The sequence below is a fragment of the Phasianus colchicus genome, chromosome 1 (genome assembly GCF_987193195.1).
Source record: "Phasianus colchicus chromosome 1, bPhaCol1.hap1.1, whole genome shotgun sequence".
Taxonomy (NCBI): Eukaryota; Metazoa; Chordata; class Aves; order Galliformes; family Phasianidae; genus Phasianus; species Phasianus colchicus.
This window is the reverse complement of record NC_143436.1, coordinates 179,051,709-179,079,036: the sequence shown is the minus strand read 5'-3', so window position 1 is coordinate 179,079,036 and position 27,328 is coordinate 179,051,709.

Here is a 27,328-nt window from a genome sequence, read left to right as displayed (position 1 = left end):
TGCTCTTTAAAATAATATTTCTAAATAGCAACTGAGGGGTTTGTTTCCACAGAAAACCTGAAATATTAATTGTGCAGTGTGGTGATCTGGCAGTCTTTTTGGAAACAAATCAAGATAGAACTAATCATACAGTACTTTCATAGATACGGTTTCAAAAACTGAGCACGCTTTTGAATCCAGCAGACATTTCTTTGCCAGCTTAAGTAAATATCAAGGTTTTTTTGTGTGTGTGCTTATTTTTAATGATATAATGCATTGAATTTGTTGTGTACATTTGTTTGCAAACTCAAATTTTATTCCCACCAAAAATAAGGATGAAAAATCACCCAAATATTCTGGATCAACCATCAGTGAATGCAAATGTTCAAATGCAATTTGTTTTCTAATCTTGAATACACACACTAATAAATGGATACTTGGACACTTTTTTCACGGTGTCGTGCATGCTCTTCAGAGCAGAAAAAATAGTGTGGCCCATTAACTTTTCATTCTAAGAACTGCAAAGAATTAATTCACCATTTTTCTTGCTTTGCTCTTAGGCAAAAAACTAGGGTCCTTTAGAAAATTTTCTTTTGCTTCCTTGTGTAATCCCCTTAGGTCTGAACATGCTTTTCTGATATTTGCAATGGCAGTGAATGGAGCGAGAGCTCTACTGACCAAATAAGAGTCTTAATATTTTCTATTCACTATGTCCTGTTTGCACCCAGTTTCACAGACAGGACAACAGCCTTTCTTGAATCCTCACATCCTTGCCCACCTTTGATTAGGATGGATGTGGGTTCTCCATCTTTAGTTCCCCTTGACCCTCTGCCCACCCACAGGCCCAGTGCTGATATCAGTCTAAGAAGATGTTGTTTAACACCTCCAAGGGCCTTCCCAAGTCTACAGCATATTCCCATGAGTGTCCTCTCCCAGCCCCAAGAAGCCATGCTGTGCCACAATGGCTCTTGCACCCTCAAGATTGTTCAGGATGAAGGGGCCATCGTGGTGCCACCTGGAAAGTTTAGCAGGGTTTACATATTGTTGCAGTATCCCAACACTGCAGGTAAATGACTAGATTCATTGTCTGTCTTTGGCTCCAGTAATTATATGATCACTGAAGCCATCATGCAGCCAAATCTGGATAAAGTCCTTACAGATTTAAGGTCTCATTTCACTTTCTCTGCAACACTTCCATTTCCTCTCACTGCACCCCTTCTTGCAAACACACTTGTTTCCTAATATTCCACATGTAGTGCCAGGAGGCTTTTCCATACTTCTTCCGCTGGATTAACCCCCGTAGGATGCAGTCCTGCTGTCAGATAGGTCAGGAGTTCAGTGGTTGATTGCTTTTCCCCTGATTTTATCCTGATTTGCTTTTACAGCTGAGGAATCTGGGGAACCTCAGTCATCCCCTCTAGGTACAAGAAATAGGAATTTTCTTCCCTGTCAGGAGACAGGACTTCAGCTGAATTCACATAGCCCTGTTGCTTAATATTTCCACTGGTTTTTAGATAGTTGGTATCTTGGAGAGTAAAGCTGCTCTCATACCTGTGGAGATTTTTTTGTATGAAGCAAACAGAGTTCAAACTGAGTTCCCTGTCTGCAGCATTCACTACATCATCATCAGGCTCCTCGTTGTCTGGATTGCAAGTTGGAAGAGACTGCATTTCTTTTCTCTCTCTCTCTCTTTTTTCTTTTTTTTTTTTTTCGTATCCCAGCTTCTTATGCTCAAAAATTCTCCAGGGGCAGAAAATGTCTGCAAGACTTTAACAAGGTGACTAGTCTAGGACGGGGCAAACCTTTCCCAATCTAATGTTTAAAAACACAGTTTAAAAAAAATAAAAAAATAATAAAAAAAAAAGTTCTGAAAAAAAAAAATGCATCCATAAAGTAAAATAATAAAAAAAAAAATTGCATTACCATTCCCTTCGCATAATAATTAGAACATCAAAGATTCTGATAAGATTCATCAGGAGAAAAGGTTTTTTTACCATGCTCAAACTGTATTCCTGAGGTAATTCTGTTACTCTCAACCATTATTTTTTGCAGTCAGATGAGACTTTTAACTCTGCATTTATTGGAGCAAAATGCTTACCCACACACTGGGTAAGCACAGTCTTAAGCTTGAAATCTTGTTTGGCATACTGTATTATCATTCTATATGTGGTCTACACAATGAACGCACCAATTATTAAAGCAGATAAGCCAAGCTGTTTTTCCTTCAGCTGTGATATGATACTATGATAAATATGTTGCTTCAAAAGTAATGCCTCCTATTTAATCCCATAGAAGCTACAACAGCTACAAAGAGCATAATAGCAATATTTGAAAAAACAAATTCTCAGCTACAAAACACTATTTTTCAACACAGTCATCACCATGACCTATGTATTTTCAACAGTGATGAATAAGAGCCTGCATACTGTGCTTGAAAACATCTGCACCAGTGAAGGTGACCACTGTCACTGTTACCACTGCTGAAATGCATAATGCACCACCTGTGTGCTCACAGTGACTGTTTGGTCACCATAAACATTCAGCAAGTGTCAGTGAATGTCAGTGGGTGACATTTTTTTCTCACGGACGAATGCAATGACACACCTTTGCTCCATACGCACTTCCATGCCAGACGCCATTCTCTCAACGTGCCTCTCTGCTGCCATCTGTTAAATGGCAACAAAATGCAACAGAATATTTGTGGGAATGTTAAACCTCTACTGCCATACCACCAATATTTGCCTCTGTTCTTGCAGGCCAACATAATAAAATAGGAGACATTAATTTCGGAGCAACATTTGTATATGTAATCTATACATATAAAATTAACCTGACAATTCATATAGAGATATTTATTGGAAAGTATTCTTAGTGTGTATTTGTATCAGTTTGGCTTCTATTGCCAGCAGTGGAAAATAAGAATATACACTGAAACTGATAGAACTTTAGTGGAAAGTAAAGGTACAAAGGGACTGCATGTTGGACATGTGAACCAGAGTTGGGTAAGAGTCAACTCCAAAGAATATTCATGGTATCTGTGCAAAGATACTGCCTTTGCCACTGAGTATGCCACAGAAAATACTCAGTTTTGGGGCCCCATCCTGCAAACAGTTTTTTGACTTTTCTTTTGAGTCTTCTCAGGGGAATCTAACAGTGTAACCCATCTACATAACATCGCTCCTATGCAACAATACTGAAGGGATTATGCCTATGGTTTTTAATGAGTAATTCATAGAAAAATCCCCAGCTGAAATAAAGATTTTAGATATTTTTATGTTCTTTGAGGGCATCCAAATTCTTTTTAAAGCTTTTTGGACTACATGTGGAATTACCTGTAAGAAAAAATAAAAAGAAAAAGGGAAAAAGGGGAAAAAAACAAAAACAAAAACAAACGTAGAATATATGTTATAAACAGATTCCTCAGGAAGTTATTTTATTGACATAATAGAGAATTACTGACTGAGCTGAGCCTCTTCGCACCGTGAGAGAAAATGTTTCCCTGTGGCTTTTCATCATTTTTATCAGTTTCACCTTGGAAGTCAAAGCTATTTTTTAATACTTCTCTAATGTTGCTTTTTTTTAGGGGTGAGAGAAGGATGAAAGAGAGGAGATTACATTTGATATTTATATTATTATTATTATTACTGCGTATGTGATTGTGTCAAGCTGTAAATTCCTTGCTAAATTTTTTTAAATCCTTCTGATGTCTGACAAGGAGTTGGAAATATTTATATATTACACTTCATGTTTTTTCCGTGTTACCATAGTCTGCAGTTCTATTATAAACTGACATCTGTAATATAATCAAAGGAAAATTGGTAGGAAAGCTTATTGTAGTCCAGGGAACATTCCTTTTTACACGGACTTACTGACTTTAATAGGATTTAGCCTGTCTGGCTCAATCTGAAGCCTTTAGAAAAACCAGGAAAGACTGAGTCAGGAAAGAACTAAGTTGTTTATGGGATGTCCCAAAACTTACCTTGATTTACAGTGCTGTACAATGTCACAAAAATGCTTCCCTATTGAGTCAGAGTTATTCAGTTGTTAAAAATATGTATCTGCATCATCTGCAGTGTAGTCTCTGCACCTTCCTTAACTGCTAATTTCAAAAATTGGTATCAAACAAAGAGGTGCATAGATCTGCTTGATTTCCTTTCTCTCTCCATGATTTCTCCTTGCTGCTTGTCTTTGAACACTGCTTGCTCTTTACATTCTATTCAGCTCTGCTGCAGCCACAACTCAAATATTGTACTCAGTTTTGGGCCCCTAACCACCCTACAAGAAAGACACTGAGAGCCTAGCTGTGTCCAGAGAATGGCAATGAAGCTGTGAAGGAACTGGAGCATGAGTCTTACAAGGAGTGGCTGAGGGAACGGGCATTGTTCAATGTGGAGAAGTGAAGGCTCAGGGGAGACCTTATCACTCTCTACAACTGCCTGAAAGGAGGCTGTGGTGAGGTGGGGTCAGCCTCTTCTCCCATGTCACAGTGACAGCAAGAGAGGGAATGGCCTTAAATTGTGCTGTGGAAGCTTCAGGTTGGATATTAGGACAAAATTCTCCAAAAAAGCAGTGAGGCATTGGAACAGGCTGCCCAGGGAGGTGGAAGAATTGCCGTCCCTGAAGATGTTCAAGAAATGTTTAGAAGTGGTATTAGGAGTTTTGATAGTTTTGTGAGGAAATATGGGTGGTAGGTGAGCCATTAGACTGAATAATCTCGGTCACCTTTGCCAGTCTTGTTGATTCTTTCATTCTATGATTCTATTATTTGAGCTGACAATAGTGCAACAGAGTTTTCTTAGAAAACAAAAGAAAACAAGGGGAGAGAAGAGGAGAGGAGAGGAGAGGAGAGGAGAGGAGAGGAGAGGAGAGGAGAGGAGAGGAGAGGAGAGGAGAGGAGAGGAGAGGAGAGGAGAGGAGAGAAAACTTAAAGATAGAAGTTAAAGCTGCAGTTCTGCCTCACCCATCTGAATGCCCTGATGTCCTGAGCATGCCTCTTGCCTTGCAAGTAGGTCTAGCTTCAAAATAAAGGCTTGGTAACATACTCTAGGAAACTGCTGAGGAGTGCTGAGGAGGTGGGCCCAGGTCTGGGGCAATGCTTTATCTATTGGGCTATTGTGTCAGTGGATTGCCATCTAAATATTTGATATCTGATAGACTTAGTGAAGTTAGTAAGAGATTACAGAATTACAGAATAACTGAGGTCAGAAGGGGTTGTATAAAACCATATAGTCCAATGTCCATCTTGCTCAGGCCGGATCAGCTACTTAAGATGACCATTGTGCACTGCAGAGAAGAACGTGGCTCCCTCAACTTACGTGAGCCACCAATATGACCTTGAAGCCCAGGCCTACAGTATCTTGGTCTGCCTCAAAAGAGGAGTGGGCAGCAAGAAGAGGGAGGAGATTGTCTACCTCTGTTCTGCCCCTGTGAGGCCCTGTCTGGAGAACTGCACCCAGATCTGGGACCCCCAGTACAGGAAGGATGTAGAGCTGTTGGAGAGGATCCAGAGGAGAGCCATTAAGATGATCAGTGGGTTGGAGCACATCTCCTATGAAGAAAGGTTGAGGGAGTTGGGCTCTGAGTAGATTTCCATGCAGCATTCCAGTACTTGAAGAAAGCTTATAAGCAGGAGGAGGACAGACAGGCAAGGGGAAAAAAATAAATAAATAAAGAGGGAAGGTTTAAGTTTGATGTCAGGAGGAATTTACTTTAGTAAATGCCATTCCTATTAGGTCTATAGATTTTCAGAGTAAAAAATAGAAATTTGACTTTATGGATTGATCATGTTCTGAACACGTCTGTTTTTCTACAGTCATTGAAGGGAAGCCATGAAGTCAGGTTAGCTAAAGCCTCTGTGGGCTTTCAGAGCCTTTGGAAGTGTCTCTTCAATTTCAGGGAACTTATTTTAGCCTGCTGTGATGGTTTTCCCTTTTCTTCCCCATATCCAGTGTCAAGTACCTATGTGTGAGGCACTGCTTAACTGCCTAAGTTAAGAATTAGACCAGACAGGCTGTATTTCATCCAAAGAGTAAAACAGTAGATAACAGGTAATGGTCCACAGAGGGAGAATCAGCAAGAAAAGAGATAATGTTTGTCTGCCAGTTTGGTCTGCCAATGTCTGAGTTCTTTCATGTCTGGACTACTCTCTAAAATTTAGTCCAGTTCAGCAGTAGCTGGAGGACATTATGCCTTGTTAGTTGCTTTCAGGGGATCAACGAAGTCCTGACCGATAAGATGCTTCTCCAAAAATGTTACACTTCAGATAACTGTAGCAGTATGTGGGATCAGGGCGTTTAAGATACCGATCTAAATTCCGCATCTAAAAAATCCACATAATTTAAGTATAAGACATCGTGAACAGGAACATGTAAGACAGTAGCAGATTACAAGCTTATGAAACTTGAATTACAGTAATTATATAATCAATATCATGCAGTGGTACTGAAACCTAATCACATTTTTCTTGGCGTACTTGTATAGTTTCAATTAATTCCTCCAAATTCTTATCTATTTCTCTATTACCCTTTTCTATGTGTTTTTATTCTCAGTATTTTCTTTTCTCAAAATTCAAACGCTTATATTTCCATTTTCATTTTTAATCAACATTGTTTCTCTATTATCTAGACTCACTCCCATTAATTTATTTTTTTTTTTTCTTATTATTTTAATCCTCTTAGATAACTAAAGTTTACTACATTTTTCTGTGTGGTATAACATATATGAATGTATTTCCTTTCTATTATTTCTGTGGTTTGCCACACTGTATAGCTAAGGACAAAATTACATTCCCATTTAACTCTAGTTTCGAGGTCATACTTTAACCATACCTATCAAGCTAAACCCTTTTAAATATGATTTGCCACAGAAGAGCTGCTGGAGTAGGTCTGGGTTTTGCTCTGTTTCTCCTGCTCTTTGCCTTGCTGTCTATCCCAGTGGTGCAAGCTGCCAGCTGGAGCTTGCTTGCCAGGAGAACAGTGTATGTTGAAGGGAGTGGCATGAAAGGAGCAGGTAGAGTTGCACCATAGGCAAGGGGAACAGGGTCTCTGCAAAAATGAGCACTGGCTTTTAGTCATGAGACTGGATTAATACACATGTCCTGAGCAGGAGCCATGGCAGATAATCACCATTAGAAGATTCTGTGTGAACTAAAGAGGCTATAGGAACAGGGAAGGACAATTCATTCACTGATTATGTATTCTCTGGATGTTGGAACTGTACACTGGAATAGGATTCATACTACTGTAGCTGCTTACATACTAGAGGAGCTACACTTCATTTGGTCAGAGAACTGAAGGCTAGGCACCTAGACAGAGGTGTCTAGAAAAAACTAAGAGTCTGGAGGACAACCTCTCTGGCCTCTGGCAATGGCACAAAGGATCCCTATCTCCCGTAGGCTCTATGTCATATCTACAAGCCTCATACAGATGGATGTATTGGACATCTCTGCGTATTTGAAGTACCACTACACACATAAATTTCAGCAGCTGAATTTCTTCAAATTCATTTACAGCACTGTTTGAAGACAGAACCTAAAACATGTTAGGAGAGTTATCCCTGGGAAATGCTGATTTCTTCCCATTTTCTTTTCAGGGAGTCTCAACATGTAGCTCAGGGTTGGAATGTCAACAGTGTCTCAACATGTGCTCCTAAGGCCATTTTCAGTATCCAAGGCCACGCTTCCTTGTATTCCTCTACAGACCTGTTAGATCTTCTCAACACACACATATAAATACCCAGGACCTATGGAAACTCACCACTGCCTTTAAAGACAACTTATATGTTTTTCTCAAGAACTGAAGTATTTCAAAATAGAGCTGAATCCCACCTCTAAAATTAAGTGAGATCAACTGCCACATAGTTGCCCTCTTAGAATTCAGGGGTAGCTGCTGGCAATCCATTGGTTTGTCTTGTCTTGTCTTGTTTTCTTGGTGTTTTCTCTTGTCTCATCACAGTCAAAGTCATAGGATCAAAGATGGCCTTAAGAAGCTGGTGATGATTCTTGCTGCCCTTCCTTCTGATGCGCAGCAGGGAAAGCAAGAGGGATTTCTTGTACCGAATCACAAATTAGCAGCACTCTACTTCAGAAGAAAGAGAATAGCAGTAGAGGTAACAAGTAACAACTGTGGGATGTCCGTGACTGAGAAATCTAAGTAGAAAGCCCCCCTACATTACAACATTGGACATTCTGTAACATTATTATGACATGGAAAATTGCATGGGTTTCTATCCAGTGTTTTTAGACTCTTTAAAGTACTGGAAGTAATGTGGTTTTGGGTTTTTGTTTATTTGTTTGTTTTTAGGGTACTAAGGTATCATATTTGTAATGAGAATGTAATAGAACTTGTAATATCTCGAATGGTAACTTCAGTGATATGCTGGCTTTGTCAGTAAAGTAGCATATGCCGTATATAGAATAGATATGTTTTAAAAGTGGTCAAGACCAGCTAGAATAACAACAATTTACACTGCACTTCATGATTTTTTATTCATTAATGTGTTCTTTTCATAGTCGCATGCTTTGTATGTCTTGCTAGAGCAGAGTCCCAAGAAGCATGTTAAAGTACTGGTTTGCTCAAGGTAAGTCTGCAGCGATTGTCTTGCAAACTTTTTGCCACGGTGTCAAGGAGAAGAGTGACCCCTTTCAGTGCCAAATTCCTTTTCCATCACCTCTACCCTATCGGTACAAAAGTGTGGGGCAGCCACAATCCCAACAACTCACACTTCATGAAACATTATAGTGGAAAAGAAAATGTGTTCCAAACCACTTTGGGGTTCTGGAGTTAATTCATCATTTAACATGAGAGACATGGATGCTGCAGACTTCTGCATTGTTTCCATTGTGGAAAACCCTAGACTTTACAGTCTTGTAGTACAGAAAGTCATATAATCACACAGCAGTCTGTATATTTACCTTTGTATATTTACCAAGCATTCATTACCTACTTAAAAACAAGCAAAGGAAAAAAGACTGGGCATTTATTTTACAGTGAACCATTAAGGTAATGTCTCACCAAAGACAGGATATGCTTCTAAGTTTCCCTTTGTGCAGAGTTCAAACAGGCAGGTTTTACCATTTGTACAGAACAAACCACAGGATCAATACCTGGACTATGGATGATAATTATTTCACTGGCACTTTTGCGCTTGTAGCTGCACATAAGGGAAGCTAGGTTTGGATCATAATAACAATGACAATAAGTAAAAAACAAAACAAAACAAACAAACAAAAAAAACAACCAACACTGAAATGTTGAAATGTTTCAATTACACCCTGGCTTGGTCAGCAAATAGAAGTAACAGCAAAACAAAGTAACAAGCCACATCAGTTTTGGTCTACTAGAATATACTGTTTATCTCATGGTGCAACAGAACAGTCCTTAAATGTGTATGGAAACCCTACATAATTACTGAGGATTCTTGAAAAATGTACATTCTTCAGACACAGGATTGTGAAAGAAGGCACAAATAGTTCTGCAGAAATGGCTCTGAGGCCAAGATCCACTCCCCACTGCAGAGACTGGGTCAGAGCTTGTGTATGATCTCTGACAGCAGAATTTCTGGGTTGCTGTTGACAGTAACATTTTAGTTGAGTTTTGCACTTTCTTGCATTGTTTCCCCATAGGTTATTTTATTATTATTATTTTATCTTTTTTAATTCCATTTCAGTTTTAATTCTGGTACAAAATTCCACACTTACAAATGGAAGACTACCTGCCAATAAGCCCCATCTCTGTTTTCTGTAATGTTTTCCAGTGTTTCCCCTTCCCTTTTCTGCTGTGTACCTCAGGCACACTTTAGGTAATGGAGCTTTACTGGCACCTTGAAACTAGTGATTCAGATCTTTTCAGATGTTTATCACTAAGACTTATAACAGTGTCAAGTGTTTTCGAATAGCTCCTCTCACTAAAACACTTTATGCAGTGAATAATCTCCTTTTAAGAGACTGGGGCATTGTGGCATTTACATGACAACTGAGAAGCTGTAGCAGCGTTCAAAGCATATATGAAGTCATCTTGTTCAATTTAGGGTACCAAGCAGTAGCTCAGAATTTAATGTGAGTTCAGAGAGTACACTGGGGATTGGCTGGGAAAATGTGGTTTGGAAAGGTCCACAAATAGGAGGAATATAAGGAAGTTCCAAAAACAAGCAGCAGATGGTGTCTGAAGAAGTCCACATCCTTCTGAAAGAAGAAAAGATGGGCAGCTCTCTTGACCACATCATAGTCATTGGCTACAAAAACTTTGTAACTGAACTACAGGCACTCAAAGATCTGGGAATTTAGGCTGAATTATCCAAACCCCGGCCATTTAAAGGTAGGCAAATCCTTTTCCTTCCAGCTAACAGTCATTCCCAGGAGAAGCAGCATATCTTTAATTCTACAGGGTTCTACAAAACCTCTATTCTCCCAGTCATAACAGAAATGAACCTTTTTCATTAGTACTGGAACCCTGCTCAAATGTGATTATAATCACTTCATATCAGTGTAGAGCTCAGTCAAGTGAGGTAACTCGCAAAAGGTAACCACATACTTTTGAATACAGATCTGAACAAATGAGATGCAATATGAAAACTCCTTTGAATTTCAGTAGGAATGTAATTTCACCCTTTGTTCTTTCTGCAGTCAGATCCCTTTAAAAATGCCTCTTAGAAGAAAAACATACCTTTTTGTTCCAGGTTTGCTGAGAGAAGTATATTTAAATATTTGAAATCGACTTCTTAGATTGTCCCACCTGGTTATCCCCTCTGAAATGAATGGGCCTCCTTGTAGAGTTGAAGCCCTCTCTTGTCTGATTAAGTCTGGCAGATCTCAAAAAAGTTATTTGTGGACTACTAACATACACCTGAAGATATAGCTCAAAGAAATCTTGTTGATTTATAGATTGTCAGACATTATTGTTTATGGCTGAAAAGGTGATGTACACGTGGGAGTCAGGTCTCCAGTTTGGACTTAAGTTTCTGCAGGTTTAAAGAACTATGTTTTTTTTTTTTAATGAAGCATAGTAATTAATGTTGCCTGTTCTACCTATGTAAATGTAGCTGTCACTGTCTGTGACAGTGTGTCCCATTCACTGCTTCAGCTGTAGAACAATAGAAACCTGAAAATGACTGTGCTTATTGTTTTTGAAAATGAAAAACTGTGGTAGGTACATTTTACAGCCATGTCATAAAATATATCTGAGTAAGAACACATGCTTTTTTGATCATTAGGGTTTTTCCAATTGGATGAGCCAAACTGCACAGTCCCGTAGAATTTACTTTGATTTCTATAATGAATCACTAAAGCAATCTCACAAGACTATTCAGTGCAATAAAAGATTAACTATTTCCTAGTACAGAGAGTCATGTTTAAGGAGATATGCCAGTAAATTCTCTAATTCAGACTAGCAGAAAAGTACTTCTGACTATGTAGTAGATACTGACTCAAATTTGAACTGATGACTTTGTTAAACAAACTGTGTATGGTTGAAATTTCAATCAGACTTCCACACACCACTGTAGGTTTTGGGAAACCTAGAAAAAGTAGTATGGGGACACCAAAAACTAAACTGAAACAGGCTGCTGGACTCATTTACACGTTTTGCCAGAAAGGTAAAATTATTGCGTTTTGAAGCTGCATGTAGAAATCTTCTTTATTGCTAGGAAAATGAAAAATATTCACCCTTGCTCATATATCCACTGTGGCTTTTTCTAATAAAATCTATTCTCATGAGTTAATGGAATTCTACAGAATCACTCACAATACTTGTAGCCTGTACCTTGAGAGGAATATTGTGAATAATTTAGATTTTTTACTAGAAAGAGGCAGCTAAACTTTCCAAATTAGCACCCACATCTGTCACTACCCTGAGCACATTATTCTGAGTTTTCCATCTCCAAAGATGTTGTGTGATGAGAAGAATGTTTCCTATGAGGAGGGATAACAGGTTAATTGCAGTTTTGAAAATTTGGAGAGAGTAAAGAAAAGGAAGGTAGATAAATATGGCAATTGTGAGAGTAGCAGTGTATTTTCTACTTGAATTTTTTCTTATTTTATTTAAGTCATGGCTTGGGTACATTTAATGTTACCACAAAGAAAATAGTTGTTAGCAGTCCCAATGAATGCTGTTTTCCCAGATAAAACTACAAGCTAAGATGCATCATCTTAAACTTTGGTGACAAAGTTTAGGCACTTTATTCTCTGCCTGCTGGGAGCTCTGTACCACTGCAGCAGGCCAGCCAGCATACATATGGCAGCTCACATGTGCATTTGTTCACAGCATGCTGCTCCTGATTGAGCTTAAGGAACCACATGTATTTAACTAAAATGTGCTGCTGCCAAAAGAGAAAATATCTTTGTGACTGTCGATAGTCCAGTATAGTCTGGCAGTGTTGGATCGGAATTCCATTCCCATCAGTGACATTATTTTTCAGAAACTTGATGTATTATAGCTCCATTTTTCATCTGAAGTATTAATATTGACTTAGTAAAGTACATGAGGAGAGTAGCTGATTTATCATTCAGCCAAATTTCTCTATTTATACATACCTCCATGTTCTATTTTCAGACTGCCCTTTCAGCGTCAGTAAAAACGTACATATTTCTCCTAAAATTTGAGTACTGAATGTGGAACGTGAACTTTATTCTGTGTTTGGCCTGCATATTTCTGAAGATACTACAAAACAAATGATTTAGATTTAGCTACGGGCTTGATGCATTTTTTCTTGAAGTCAAGGCTCTGAGTAAATGGGAAATTGCAATTAGTCTAATTCACCAAACTAGTATCCATCTAACTGATATAAATACTCTGTGGAAGCTGGGACTGATGCTGTGAAATGTTTCTGTGCCCTGCTTAGTATAAAATGGAAGGACAAAGTCTGAGCTGAGTATTTCTGTATCCCTGCAGGAACACGAATTCACAGGAAACTAGGACAATCCTAGCTGAAGGAAAGTCAGCATTCCTGTCTGAAAATGGTAATCATGGCCTTACATTGACCTTATATTTTTTTCCTATCATTAAAAGACAAAATGTTACGGTTCCAGTGTTGCAAAAAGCCCAATGAATTATTTTGCTGTTTTGCTTGCAGGATCATTGTTTAAAAATGTGTAATATTAGGAAATAGTAAAGCCTCAGATATTTATGAGGTGGTTGATACATAATTATGATTTCATTTTTGAGAGGAAAACTGTCTACAATTCAGCAGACTTAGGCTCATCCTCCTTCTTGGTTTCAGAGTTTTGGTGACCTTGCAGGGACTGTATTTGGTGTGGTATCTACAGTCCTCTATGACCCCCGGGGTCTACTATGAAACATGGTGTTCACTGACAAAACAAAGCAGCTTTGGGCAGGAGGGTGAATTATAGGTCTTTTACAAGGGGGAATGGTTTTAAACTGAAACAGAAGAGGTTTAGGTTAGATATTAGGAGGACATTTTTCACACATGGATGGATCCCCCATCCCTGGAGGCATTCAAGGCCAGGCTGGATGTGGCTCTGGGCAGTCTGGTCTGGTGATTGGCAACCCTGCACATAGCAGGGGAGTTGAAACTAGATGATCACTGTCGTCCTTGTTAATCTGGGCCATTCTATGAGTCTATGATTCTGTGATTCTTTTTTTCCTTAGAGTGAAAAGGGAAGTCTCCATAGGTGCTAAATGCAGAAGCCCGTCTTGGGAAGAGGGGACTACTAAAGGGAAATGTTTCTCAGTACAGCTCTTTGAGCCAATGTTGTGTGGGAAAGAAGAGGTGCCTCCTTTACCTGGAACAGTTTTGAAATTTTTAAAAGATGCTGACTATCCAAATTTGGGCCAGAATTCAGATGAAGTCAAAAAGTATCTCAAGATAGCCCTAGTCATTTCAAATGGAACTTATCACTGACATAAAGTCTACGTTTTAATAAAGTAAAAGTAATGGGATATATTTGAAAACGATTTAACAGTCCTTCTCGTGGGATCAATTTTAATGAAATATGAGCCAGCAGCAGTAAGGGAAGCCAGTGCTGAGGTGCGCCGAGGAATGTATTCACACATTCATTCTTACAGGAGATAACATTTGAAAAAACAGCGTAAAACAAAAGAAATCTATTGTGCTGGCTTCACTGAGAAAACAATTAGATTGACTGGAGATTTTTAGAAACGTAACCCTGATTGCTACAGCGTGTGCATTTGCAGCTCACAAATTATTTTCACATGTTAATAATTGTTTTGTGTTTTTTTTTTCTACAGTGGTAATATTTATTGTCTGGTAAGCATATAGTTGATTCATTAAATTGTGTAGCTCCCTGCATTTTGACCCTTGTTGATGTCTCTGAATTTGTGGCAAAGTATTTTAAAAGAGCAGAAACACATCACAGACAGCAGCCTTACACCATTATAAATATTTTCTACCGTGCTAATGCTCACTTTCTGGCAGCTTACCAAGAATTTTGCATAGGAATGCACTGAGCTGGAGACCCCTATCTAATAAATTTTATCTGACACACTCAAACATCCACTTTTATTACCATGTCTGATTTTCCCATGCTCATACAATTTAAAGCTACAGCTTCTCCCTTTCTCTTCTTTGAAGAAAGAGTAATATTTTCAAACACAATGTCAGAAGGGTGCATTACCATGAGCACTTTCATCTGTGGAAGCTTAATACAAAAGAATGTGTATGACATATTCAAAAAAGCACATTCTCTCACTAGTCCCACTGTCCTTCCAGGGTCACCCCACAAACAGCACAGAGAGGGAAAGCGTATTTCTGTGACATTAGTACTGTTTGTAGGTTGTGCACTGCAGAATATTTGACTCTTGGGCCTGAACTTCTTGGATTTATACATGAATTGCAATGATAGAGGAATTTGCTCCTTCAGTACTTTGTCCAGGGTCTAATTGCTGGAGATAAAGTGTAAAATACCTGTAGAGTTGCCATGATGAATCATCAACAGGAACGGCTGCAGACCTTTGACCTTATCATGCTTCCTGTCAGCTGGTGCAGGAAGGTATCCATATTGCACCATAGAGGTGAGATCTGTGGAATTGTGCTGCTCTTCACCATCCTGGCAACGCACATCTTAGGGGCTGGAAAGGACAATGGGATTCCAGTTTTTGAAAGCTGGATTGACACAAATCTATTGCTGGGCCTTCAGGTGGAGGTTAAGAACTGTCCTGGACCAAAAAAAGAAATTAAATTTTTCACTCCTTCTGTTTTTGTCAGTAACTTTCAGTATTGTCCAATCTTCAAAATGTTACTTGGTTTAAAGCTGTAATAAACATGTTTGAAAGGAGCCTCATCAGTAGAAAGATTTCCACAATGACAATTACTTTCACATTCTTGTGCCAAATGGAAATTCTGCTGAACTCAAGGACTTCATGTGTTGACTCCAATGAATTTCATGTTATATCTCTATGATGTAAATGTGAAGTGAAGCAAAGAGGTGTGTCCTAAATTTTGGAAAATGTAATTTCATCTAATGCAGAATTATTTTGGGTTTTTTTTTCTGACCAAGAAAAATAAAGCTGATCTTTTATTTTTGGATAAAAGGTAAATGGTGAAGACACTCAGACAATCTGGGCATGTAATTTTTTAATTTTTCATAATGACAACTGTAGGAAAAGTAAACACATGAGTGAAAAGAGATAATTTTATTCCCACAGAAGTTTGCTTCTAAATAGACAATTTTGACAAAGCAAAAAATCCCCCTAAAGCCATCTGTGTTATCCTATCAAAAAACACAGCTTAAATAGATTTTAAAGAGTAAAAGAACACTTTAGTTAAGTGCACATACAAGCAGCTAGGTTTGTTTAGTTTTAAATGCTCCTTTTACACACTCTCAGCTTTAGAGCAAAACAGATAGAAGCAGGTATTTGAAAATCTGCTGATTGATTCCTGATTTAAAATATCGACATAGTACAATAAAAACCTGGGAAGAATTTCTGCTGATTAGAAAATGCCTGGAAGTCAACCCTGAAATCTGATATGGACAAATCCATAAACGGGTATCCCAATGAAAACCTGTATTCATTCCAGTTTTTGAATTTCACTGTCATGTGAGGCTGACATCTTCTCAATAAAGCAGCTAATTTGGATTGGCTACAGTGGGAATCAATTTGTCCAGCATCACAGAGATAAATCTCTGAAAAGCCCTAACAGAAAGAATTATGCACTGTTTAAGCCATCATCTTGAAAGGACATACTGAGGTGTTGGACTATAAACTGTGAATACTCAAACTGAAGTCAGCTGAGCTGTTCATGCATGGCAGGCAGAATTCGTACTCTGCAAAAAATATGCAGAAGTATCAATTGCTTTGAAGTAACCTGCATAAAAACAGAAGGTTAGCAGCATCAAAGTGTTACACCTGTGGACTATGGGTGGTTGTACAAAGCAGCCTGTGTGCAGTGTCTCGGAAAAGGTGATGCCTCCACCACTGGCCCCCCACCCTACCTATGCTCCTTCCCCAGAGCAGCTGGCTACCATCTTGGGTAGTCTTATCTGCTGTGACTTGTCAAGCCAAAATATTTGTTTAAAAAAGGATCAAATATTCATAGCTCATTTATGCATTCTTTAAAAGGAGAAATGAGGCTTGTCATGGTAGATAAATGCCAAAGTATGTGTGAGGAAAGGAAATGAAGGGAAAGGAAGGGGGAGAGAATTTTTTTTAACATGCAGCATTTATATTTTTGCTCCTACTGTCTCTCTTTCTTTGCTCAGTGTCCAGGGAGGTTTGATGTGATGGCCACAGCAGTGTGCTCCAAAACAAGGCTGCTCAAAGACCCTTGACAGTGGCTGCTGGTGGTTTGTATTTTGTTAAGTTTTAGAAGTTATATATGCTGTTATTTCCTTCCAGAAAATGCCAAAACTAAAACCAAGTAAGCTTGTCAGTCATCACTTTCATATAAAATCCAACGTGGAGCACAAAATGAGGATTTCATTAAGTAGGGTTTTGTTGACAGATCAGTTATTTTATATATGAGAAGACTAACAAGAAATATTTCCATTGGTTCTGGGTCAGTAGGGCGACATTATAATTTTTGCCCCTCATTTCTGCAATAGCACTCCAAATATCTGAGTTTTCTGAATACAAGGTAGAGACACAACATTTGCTTTCTGCTCATCCCAACAACTTCATTCATCTTCAATCTACACAGTCTTTAGTCTAGACAGAAAAAAAAAAAAAAAAAAAAAAGCAGTTCAGGATCATTAGGAAACTTTTTAAGGTTCTTATTCCAAATGTCTTCCAAAGAAAGAGAGAAATTAGGCCAGAAACAGTTTGCTCTGTTACTATAATGAGCACAAAAATAAAATGCTTACAAACATAATAATCTGGGCATGCAAAAAATGAATTTTGACCTAGCTATGACACATGTAATTTTTTGAAAGCAAAATACTATATTTTCTCCTTAGCAGGCCCTTTTAATCACATCTCAGACAAACATGTTCATGGGAAAAATGTTCCTGAACCTCTCTTGTGTGTCTCTCTTCTTTTCAGAAGAGATGAAATCCAGTATGAAATCATAAAGGCCTGAAACAATGCATCTGGTGAAACAGGAATCCATGGCATGATCAACGTACATTTTGTCTCTCAAAATATGGGCATTATTAGAGCTGAGATAGCAGAAGCTGCCAAAACTGTGAATGTTCCCTCAGAGATCTTAAAAAAAATAGAAATCTAATTTTACAAAAATTCAACAAAAAAATCAGAATGGCAGTTTAATGTTCCAGATGTTAGAGACACTGAACCAAAAAACAGATGCAAGACAACATGCTTTCCTGAATCCACTGTGTCATTTTGCAATACAATTTAATTTATTTAAAACTTTGCCATTGATATCTGTTTGCACTGGGTATCGGCATCAAACTGAAAATTAGTTCAGGCTTGGAATTTGGCTAAGTCCTTTTTTAAATAAGGTTAAGGAAAAATATATTTTCCAACCAAAAAAATGATTCTGGGTTTTGTTGTTAGTGGTGGTGTGTGTGGTTTTTATTGGTTTTTTTTGTTGTTTTTTTTTTTTCTTTCTTGAACCTATGCTCAGAACAAATACTTAACATTAACCTTAACATTTGTTAAGAATGTCAGAATTTTAGTGTAACTCACTACATTTTCTTGAGCCATAAGCCACTGTAAGCTCCATATTTTCCCTGGAGAGATGAAAACCTTAGCATAAGATTCTCAACAGAGCCTGTAGAGTTTGAGGACACTTAAATTTACTCTGGTTACTATGAATTCCCAGAAAATGCATGCTCAGTTCCCAACATGAAAGTCCACAGCCTTCCCTCATAGCCAAAGTATCTGGAGGCAGTTTTTTTTCTTGTGACTATTATGCCTGACCATGCTAGGGAAGGGGGAGCTGTCAAGGGGACATCACAGGGTACCCTCGACATTTGTTGGAAGAAACAAACGGGCAAGCCAAGGTTAGGTACTTGTTAAATTGACATGACAGGAAGTTGGCACTTTAGGTCTCTTCCAACCCAAACTATTCTGTGATTCCATGATCTCTCTTTTTCATGGGGAGCTGCTGTAATCTCAGCCACATCCAAAAACATGTCCGCTCACCTAAGTGACCAGCTAATCCATGTATTCTGAAGGCTTATTTCATAAAAAAATGTAGATCTTTCATTAATCCCAGTTGCAATTAAGCAGGACAATTTGTAAGTTCCAAGTTAAGGTATGCATATTTTCCCTTAATGCACCTGAGCTTTTCACATGCGTAAAGTAGCCAAGCAAGTGGCAAGAAAAGCGAGAACACAGCTCACAGAAACAAAGTCTTAGAGCTTTGTCAGGGACTGATCTTCATGACAAGAGGTAATTACTCATGTTTCCTTAGAGTCTGGGAAAAGCGTGGAGCCTGAAGATACGGGGTGGCTGAAAGAGAATATAAATGCAAAAGCAGAAGTCACTAAGTGCCTTCAGAATGAACAGAAACACAGATGAAGATTTGAAACAGCTGGAGCTTTTTATTCCTGAAATTTTTTTTTAAAGGAACAAGCACTACTTGCTTTTCAGTTGCTACTGCAGATAAACAACTGAAAGTACAAATGCCGTTTTTCCACTGCTGGTGCAGGACCATCACTGCAGAGCATCGTGTTGGAAAGGGGAAGAGGAACTTCTGTAGCACTCTATAGGCTTTTTTTTGCTAAGAGCTAAGGCCCATGACATAGCATTGTTCTGTCTCTGCCTGGAGAGGATGGGCACAGTAACAGAAATCCCTCTTGTGTATTTAGCCTATTTGGTACCAAATACATAGGATCTTCTTTTCTGATCTCTCAGTGACTATTCTGTTGACTTGTTTAAACAAATAAAACATAAACTTTTACAGCAAATGGCTTTTGTCAGCAATGCCTTTACAATTTTGCATTCTGGTCTTCTTATTTTTGTGACATTTTCATTTTCAGATTTCATTTTAACTTATGATATGGCCAGTTGTTCAACAGCTGTGAAGAAAAGTTGAGGAATAACTTTATTGTTGTTGTTTTTGTTATTATTGTTATTAATCATAGCCACAGCGAAAAAGAGGAGAGGAGAGGAGAGGAGAGGAGAGGAGAGGAGAGGAGAGGAGAGGAGAGGAGAGGAGAGGAGAGGAGAGGAGAGGAGAGGAGAGGAGAGGAGAGGAGAGGAGAGGAGAGGAGAGGAGAGGAGAGGAGAGGAGAGGAGAGAAAGGAAAAAGAAAAGAAAAGAAAAGAAAAGAAAAGAAAAGAAAAGAAAAGAAAAGAAAAGAAAAGAAAAGAAAAGAAAAGAAAAGAAAAGAAAAGAAAAGAAAAGAAAAGAAAAGAAAAGAAAAGAAAAGAAAAGAAAAGAAAAGGAAAAGGAAGGAAAGGGAAAGGGAAAGGGAAAGGGAAAGGAGGGAAAGGGGAAGGGGAAGGGGAAGGGGAAGGGGAAGGGGAAGGGGAAGGGGAAGGGGAAGGGGAAGGGGAAGGGGAAGGGGAAGGGGAAGGGGAAGGGGAAGGGGAAGGGGAAGGGGAAGGGGAAGGGGAAGGGGAAGGGGAAGGGGAAGGGGAAGGGGAAGGGGAAGGGGAAGGGGAAGGGAAGGGAAGGGAAGGGAAGGGAAGGGAAGGGAAGAGAAGAGAAGAGAAGAGAAGAGAAGAGAAGAGAAGAGAAGAGAAGAGAAGAGAAGAGAAGAGAAGAGAAGAGAAGAGAAGAGAAGAGAAGAGAAGAGAAGAGAAGAGAAGAGAAGAGAAGAGAAGAGAAGAGAAGAGAAGAGAAGAGAAGAGAAGAGAAGAGAAGCTTGTGTTTTATGTCAGTGAAGAATCTGGAAAGACAGTGGCATAATTCATCATTCATCCCAGTTAGATCAATCACTCCTTTCCTATATCTGTTATTAAGCCTATTAGGAAGTGGTCTAGGTTCAAACAAAATATTTCACTGCCAGATTCAATCACAGCTTCACAGCTGTGCTACCAAAATGTTTGAATATTTGATGTATCTCAGTTACTTGTTGAGTCCATGGTCTTTTCACTGCCTACCTGCTGACCCACCTGCCTTCTCCCGGCATGATGGCGATTGTCCACAGGGGTGGAGTTGGAAAGGGACAGAGGCAGAGCAAAGTGCAGCTGACTGGACAGAAAATCTCTGCACCTTTTTATAATGAGCTGCCAACTTGGAGCCTTTAAAGATATGGAAGTTTTCTGGCATTATTCAGTTAAGCAGGATTCAAGGCAGACTTTATTGCTGTCTCCAACTGCCTGAAAAGAGGCTGTGGCGAGGTGAGGATCAGCCTCTTCTCCTAGATAACAGCAATAGGATGAGAGGGAATGGCCTTAAATTGCACCAGGGAAGGTTCAGGTTGGATATTAGGAAAAAGTTATTCTCAGAAAGAGTAGTAATGCATTGGGACAAGTTGCCCAGTGAAGTGGTGGAGTCACCATTCAAGAAACACAGAGATGTGGCACTGAAGCACATGGTTTAGTGGGCATGGTGGTGATAGTCTGATGGTTGGACTAGATGAACTTGTGGTCTTTTCCAGCCTTAATGATTCTATGATTCTAAGATGAGCTCTGTATGGGTGGGTACAAAAAAGGGGCTAACTCTTTGTTCTTAGAGATGCTCTTAGAAAACAGAAGAGCAAGAGACTCCCCGGTGTCCTCTAGGGACCCTTTGATCCTCATTGCTTTTACTAAGGATGGGAGACATGAAGACTCACCAACTTCAACTATGAAATGGAAAACTGCATGGGGCAGGTGGCCACAGACTCCAGGCCATTGGCTGACCTGTGGCCAGGCCTTGCTGGAGTGGGCTTTCTCTGTCGAGACTTGTCCAGATGTGATGTACCTTGGATTTGTGTCCCTTATTCTAGCACTGCCTGCAGGAGCTGATGCCTTATCTGTCTATTGGAAGAACTGCCATAATCCACATCATCATGGTGCATTCTTCACCAGGGATTGTGAGATTCCATGTCAGTGGAACTAAATGAATTGGGATTCAGTTTTCAGCCAAAGGTATATGTATCTATATTTAACAATGCAAATTATTTTACCAGGTTCTACAGTGACATTTCTGTTCCTTCACACAAAATGTCAGCTCGGAACAAGAGGCATAGAGCCAGCATAAACCCTTTACTTTCCATGTGTTCATTGAATGCTTTTATGGATATTATTACTAATAATGGTACGAAAATTACTTTTTTATTATCTTTCAAAATGTCAGAATGGAAACAGTGCCTGATTTTTGTATTTCATTAAAGTCTTCCTTGCACTTAAAAGATTAACCATAGCAGATACCAGACTGTCCATAATTCTCAGAGAAAACATTATACTGTGATCTGTTTGTATAAAATCATACCAAAGGAACAACTAAGAGATTGTGAATTATGCAGCTTGGTAATCCTACCTGGCTAAAGAACTAATAATTGCTCTATGAGCCACACCCCCTCAATGACCAATTAATGACTAAAGATATTCCTGTTCTTATATGTCAGTTAGGCTTAGAAAAATCAACAAAAAGCAAGTGTTAAAATCCAAAAATGACCTTATGTTCTAGCGTGCTTTCTAGGTGCTGTCTGCAGCACCCATTCCATCCTCAAGTAAAGAGTTGAGCTGGAATTCCCAGAGATGGCCCCTGCAGATCACAGGTGTGGCTGGGCTGAGGTTGCTCTGCCTCATTACACAGCTGAGGTGGTTTTAAGACAGGACACTCTGCTTAGGAGGGAAAAAACACAGCGCTGCTCTCTTCCTTATTGCACGTACCTATTAGATCACAAGTATTTTGCTTTCTGAACTTAGCCTGAAAATTATTCTGACAGAATTTGTTTTTGCAAAAAGCTGCTCAGAAGTCATGGTTGATTGCACTCTTGGGTTGGCCCATGGGGAGGACTGCCTGTAGTCACTCTGACCTATAGTGTAAAGAGACAGTATGTTATTTTGTCTAGATGTGGGTTGCTACCCTCCTTCTTTCATACTATAGTAGCTTGTTATTATATGTTGACAGAGTGAAAACTAAGGAATTTATCTTCAAACACAAGCCTTTTTTTTCTTAGAACCTACTTCCAAAAGCCTAGTAGACCTGTTTGGAAAATTACTGTAATTATTTTTTCATTCCCTTGTCCATAGCTGGAAATACAAGTGTGTAGCATAATTACAAAGGGATTTGTCCACCATGTAACTTGAGCAAACATCCCACCTGTATTTTCCCCTCAGATGTAGAAATTTCAGGTTAAGACCAGCTAAACAGGGAAAATTGTGCCTATTGCAGAGTGCACTGATTACAAAGGTACCAAGACAATGAGAAGTTTCACAGCTGCAATGTTCCCCATGAATTACCTGTTTCTCAGCAAAATGAAAGTAAATCATTTAAATCCTTTTCTTTGGACAAGAACATTTTCTTTAGTAGAAGGTGCACTAAATGGCTTCAAATACAGAGGAGGCATCATAGAAAAGTGACCAATAGCCTTCAAAATAAGACATGCTTGAGAGGTACAGGCAGAAAAGAATTTCAGTGCTGTCTGTGCATAATGATGAAAGTGCATACCATATCTTATACTGAGTCTGAGGATGATCACTCTGTTTCCTTGGAATTCCTTCAGTTTGCTGCTGTCAAGATGTCGTTCTTGATGAGGAAGCAGAGACTTTGGTGAAACGGTTAAATAAACATATCGGTATTGTTAAGCTTTAGAAGAGGATATTAGATTACATACCAGGAGAGCAGGCTATGCCTGTCTTCAGTGCTAAAGTACATTTGAGCCTCCGTTCTCCCGCAGTATTGGGTTCAGTTTTGATTATTTGGAGTCCCCAAGTTTAGTTTATTTATCTAAGCATTATTCTAACATAAACTCCTGGAGACCTGTTCTGCCCTCAGTCCCACAGAGGCAACTTGGTGGGAAATGAGACAAGCAGCCAAGGACAGAAGTGAACCCATTACCATTTTCTGAGGTATCTGGGTGTTTATTTTTTTAATGCTCAGATTTTATAAGGTCCTTTTGCATAGGATCAGTAGTTTTTATAATGGGAAATCCAATTACAGCACAGGTGATTAAATCTATAGTTAAATTTTATTCTGGTAGTGGAAGTTCTAATTATTCTTAGCTGATGAGGATCTCAACAGAAGATTTTGAACTAAATGTGTTTGTGCATATAAAACAATGGAGATGTAACAAAGCAGTGTCATACAAAACTAGGGTAATATATCAGTTCTTCATTATCAAGACAGGTAATTATGAAAAGAATATTAGATATTTTTATGCTAGGAAATAGAAAAAAAAAAGTCATTATCTTGTAAAGGAGTTGGGTATTTTCTTCTGTATTCCACTTCTCATTCTCATCCCATGTTGCCTTATTCTGTGAGCTTGGAAAGTGCCAGTAAAATCATGGAATCATAGAATCACAGAATCATTTGAGGTGGATGGGATCCTTAAAGGTCATCTGATCCAACTCCTCTACACTGAACAGGGACACCTACAGCTCCATCAGGTTGCTCAGAGCCCCATCCAGCCAGACTTTGAGTCCAGGGATCCACTACCTCTCTGGGCAACCTGTGCCAGCAATTTACCATCTTTATTGAAGAAAAATTTTTATATCCAATTGAAATGTCTTCTCCTTTAGTTTGAAACCACTTCTCCTTGCCATATCCCAACACATCTTGCTAAAGGGTCTGTCCTCTTCTTTCTTACAGCCTCCCTTCAGACACTGAAAGGCCACTCTCAGGTCTCCCTGGAGCCTTCTCTTCTCCAGGCTGAACAGCCCCAGCTCTCTTAGCCTGTCCTTGTATGGAGGCATTCCATCCCTTGGATCATTTCTGTGGCCCCTGCTCTGAACACTCTCCAACAGGTCCACGTCTCCCCTGTGCTGAGGACTCCACATCTGGACACAGTACTCCAAATGAGGTCTCACCATCACATGTTGTGTTGTTGTTCTACACCCACAGTCCTCATGTACCTGCTATCCCTGTGGTGTTGGGCTTGGTGCCTTCACCTACATTGGATGGAAACTACAAAGACTTTCCCCAAAGCTGCCAAGGGCTAGTGAGTACAGCCCACGTCAGCCAACTACATAGATAAAATATATCCTGTCATAAGAGGTGCCAAGCTAGGTGTGAAGGGAGCAGGATGGAGAAACCATTGGGGAAGGTGGATTTGAGGAATGAAAGGCATTACTTTGGTTGGTGATTTGGCTGGTGTTGTGGCCATAGACAGGCCTGAGGAGGGAGAGAGAAGGAGAGGTTAGTGTGAGTTTACAGGGTCAGCCAAGGCCAAGTGATTAATTATTGGAAAAGAAAATAAATGAAAATCAGCAACTGGAGTGAGAAGAAAATGTGATCCAGGAACAACCTTTCAGTATCTAAAAGAGAGCTATAGGAAAGAAAGGGACAGACTCTTTAGCAGGGCATGTGATGACAGAACAAGAGGAAATGGAAATAAGGAAAAAGTCTTTTACAGTGAAGCACTGGAACAGGTTGCCTAAAGATGTGGTGGATGCCCCATTCCTGAAGACTTTCAAGCTGAGGCTGGATCAAGTTCTGGGCAACCTATCGAGCTGTGCACGTCCCTGTTCATTGCAGGGGAGCTGGACCAGATGACCTTTAATGGCCCCCTTAGCTTTGAGGATTCTACGATTCGGAAAACAAGACAGAGAAGAGCAGAAAACACAAGTGATTCAAGAAATGATGGGAACAGAGGGGGAAAGTATGAAGGAGCACAAAGGAGAAAAGTGAGGTAGGAAGAACGTGGCTGGAAGGGGGGAATCAAATGACGAACTGAAATAATGTATATTACTGTGCTGTAAGGGCCTCAGATAAGCACATCAACAATGTCAGTGGGAGATTAAAAGCAAAATATAAAATAAAATATTCCTCAGAATTTAATTCCGTGATTGGCTTTAGCTATCAAATGACAGAAAACAGCTGCATTCCATAAAGCAGCAACTGGGCCGCAATTGTAACCCAAGCCTTGCACTTGACACTTAGGAAAAAAAATATTTTCCCTGCACATGTGATCCAGTTATACAGCCAGTCCCACACTGATGAAATCGGTGAAGCTGTAAAGTAAGTTGTTAATAGCTTCTTTTGTCTTCATACTTTCCCCTTGTATCTTTTGATCAAAGAGAGAAGGGACAGGATTTTAAAGACTGGGTATTGTCTTCCTGAGTTAACGGAGCTGATTTGTTCCCTTCAGAAGTGTGTATTACTGAAAAATAAAGCCCTTGCATCTTACAAAGAGATCGTGCATGTAAGGAACAAAGCAGTAAGTGAAGAAAAATTTGAATCAAACTTAAAAAAAAAAAAACTAGCTTTGCTTTAGGAGGGAAAAACAAATGTAACTTTTATGTATGTAGATATTACTAGTAGCCTTAAGGTCTGAAGCTCAGATATATTCAAGTTTGGAGCCAGTGTACAGGATTTGAAATCGGAAATATTTTAGCAAAGCAGCCAGTAAGTCCTCTATATCTGCTCATCCACTCCTTCTGTTAGTTGCCCAGTGTACTACAGCTAATACTACTTCAGCAAAATGACAGTAATTCTTATGCATAATTCTAAAGTTAAAATCCTCGTTGAGAAAGATGCGTCAATCAGTGAGCTGCTCTGTTTAATTCAGAAGATCTATTGTAGGACATACAGTGACACTGTGCATTGATGGTGGTCTTTTCCATTCCAACTCATTTTACAAACACTATACAAAGGAGTGCTGCCCTCGCCCTGTTCACTGGGTACGGAATGCTTCCAGGGACAGCACATCAACATGGCTACCTTGTAAATCTCTGGAGCTCATTCTTAGAAAACATGTACTGAGTTAAATTACATGCCTGCAAGATGAAATGGATGTGAGATACTGTGCTTTTATCTTGAAAAAAAAATCCAGATGATAAATTGAATGCATCCCAGTTTATCTTTCCCCTGGGTGAAGATTGAAGCAGCTCAGAAACTGCAGCTTCAAGGACACTAAATATTTCCCACCTGATATCAAGGCCACTTAGCTACCATGGCCAGAAGAATGCAGGAGCTCCTCTGATAGGTTTTATACCCTTGCTGTGAGGAAAAACAGATCAGTTAAACCACACTGCACATTTGTGACAGCACTGTCCCAGAGAATTACAATGGCCGCAATCTCACATAATGCACTCCCAGCATTAAAACACATGAGAGATGCCATTTTCTTGCTCCGCCTCAGAGCCTCTGTTGTCCAGAGCAGTTCTGCTGCCGAAGTGCACTGTGCCTCCCACTCAGTTTGCTAGCCTGGATTCCTTTCTAAATCCCCATGACAAGGAGCCCCAGCCGTAAAAGCAGCGACAGCCTACATCAGTGTGCCACTTTTCAGGCAAAAGAGCTAAATCCATTGGAAAGCAGGAATCATTAATTCTGATACTCGTGGCATTGAGTGTTTACCTGACCTGTGATTTTTTTTTTTTTTTTCAATTTGACATCTATAAATTACTTCAGCTCCTTCGTCGTCCCAAATGAAATCAGGTTTCAGGAAAAATTCCGCAGGTGATTAATTGGTTTCAAAGACTTCTGAATACACTCAGCATTTCCACTGATATTACTCTTCTTTTCACAGGAGAGAAATGAGGTTACTGGAAAGCATATCACAACCAGCCTACCTCTTCTGGATTAAACGTGCTTGAAATAAATGCCATTCCTTTTCCCAGACTATAATTTATCATTTCAGAGTGGAAAATTTATTGTCTTTATTCTATCAGTATGTTGTGTAACATTTTTTCCATGTAATTTAATTGTATTAAAAATTATTTGATGTATTAAAACTGAAAATAAAGTGCTCAGAGACCAAACCCTGTTATATACACACTGCAATTATGTGCAACTTTAGTAGGCATTTCACCAGCAGTATCAAAAGGACTCAGAGCCTCATTAAATAAAGAATTTAGATGCCTAAAGAGACATCTATTTCCTTTTGTGGGATTTGGCAAAGTAGGTTCAAATCTACAATCCAACCTGTTGTGCTCAGC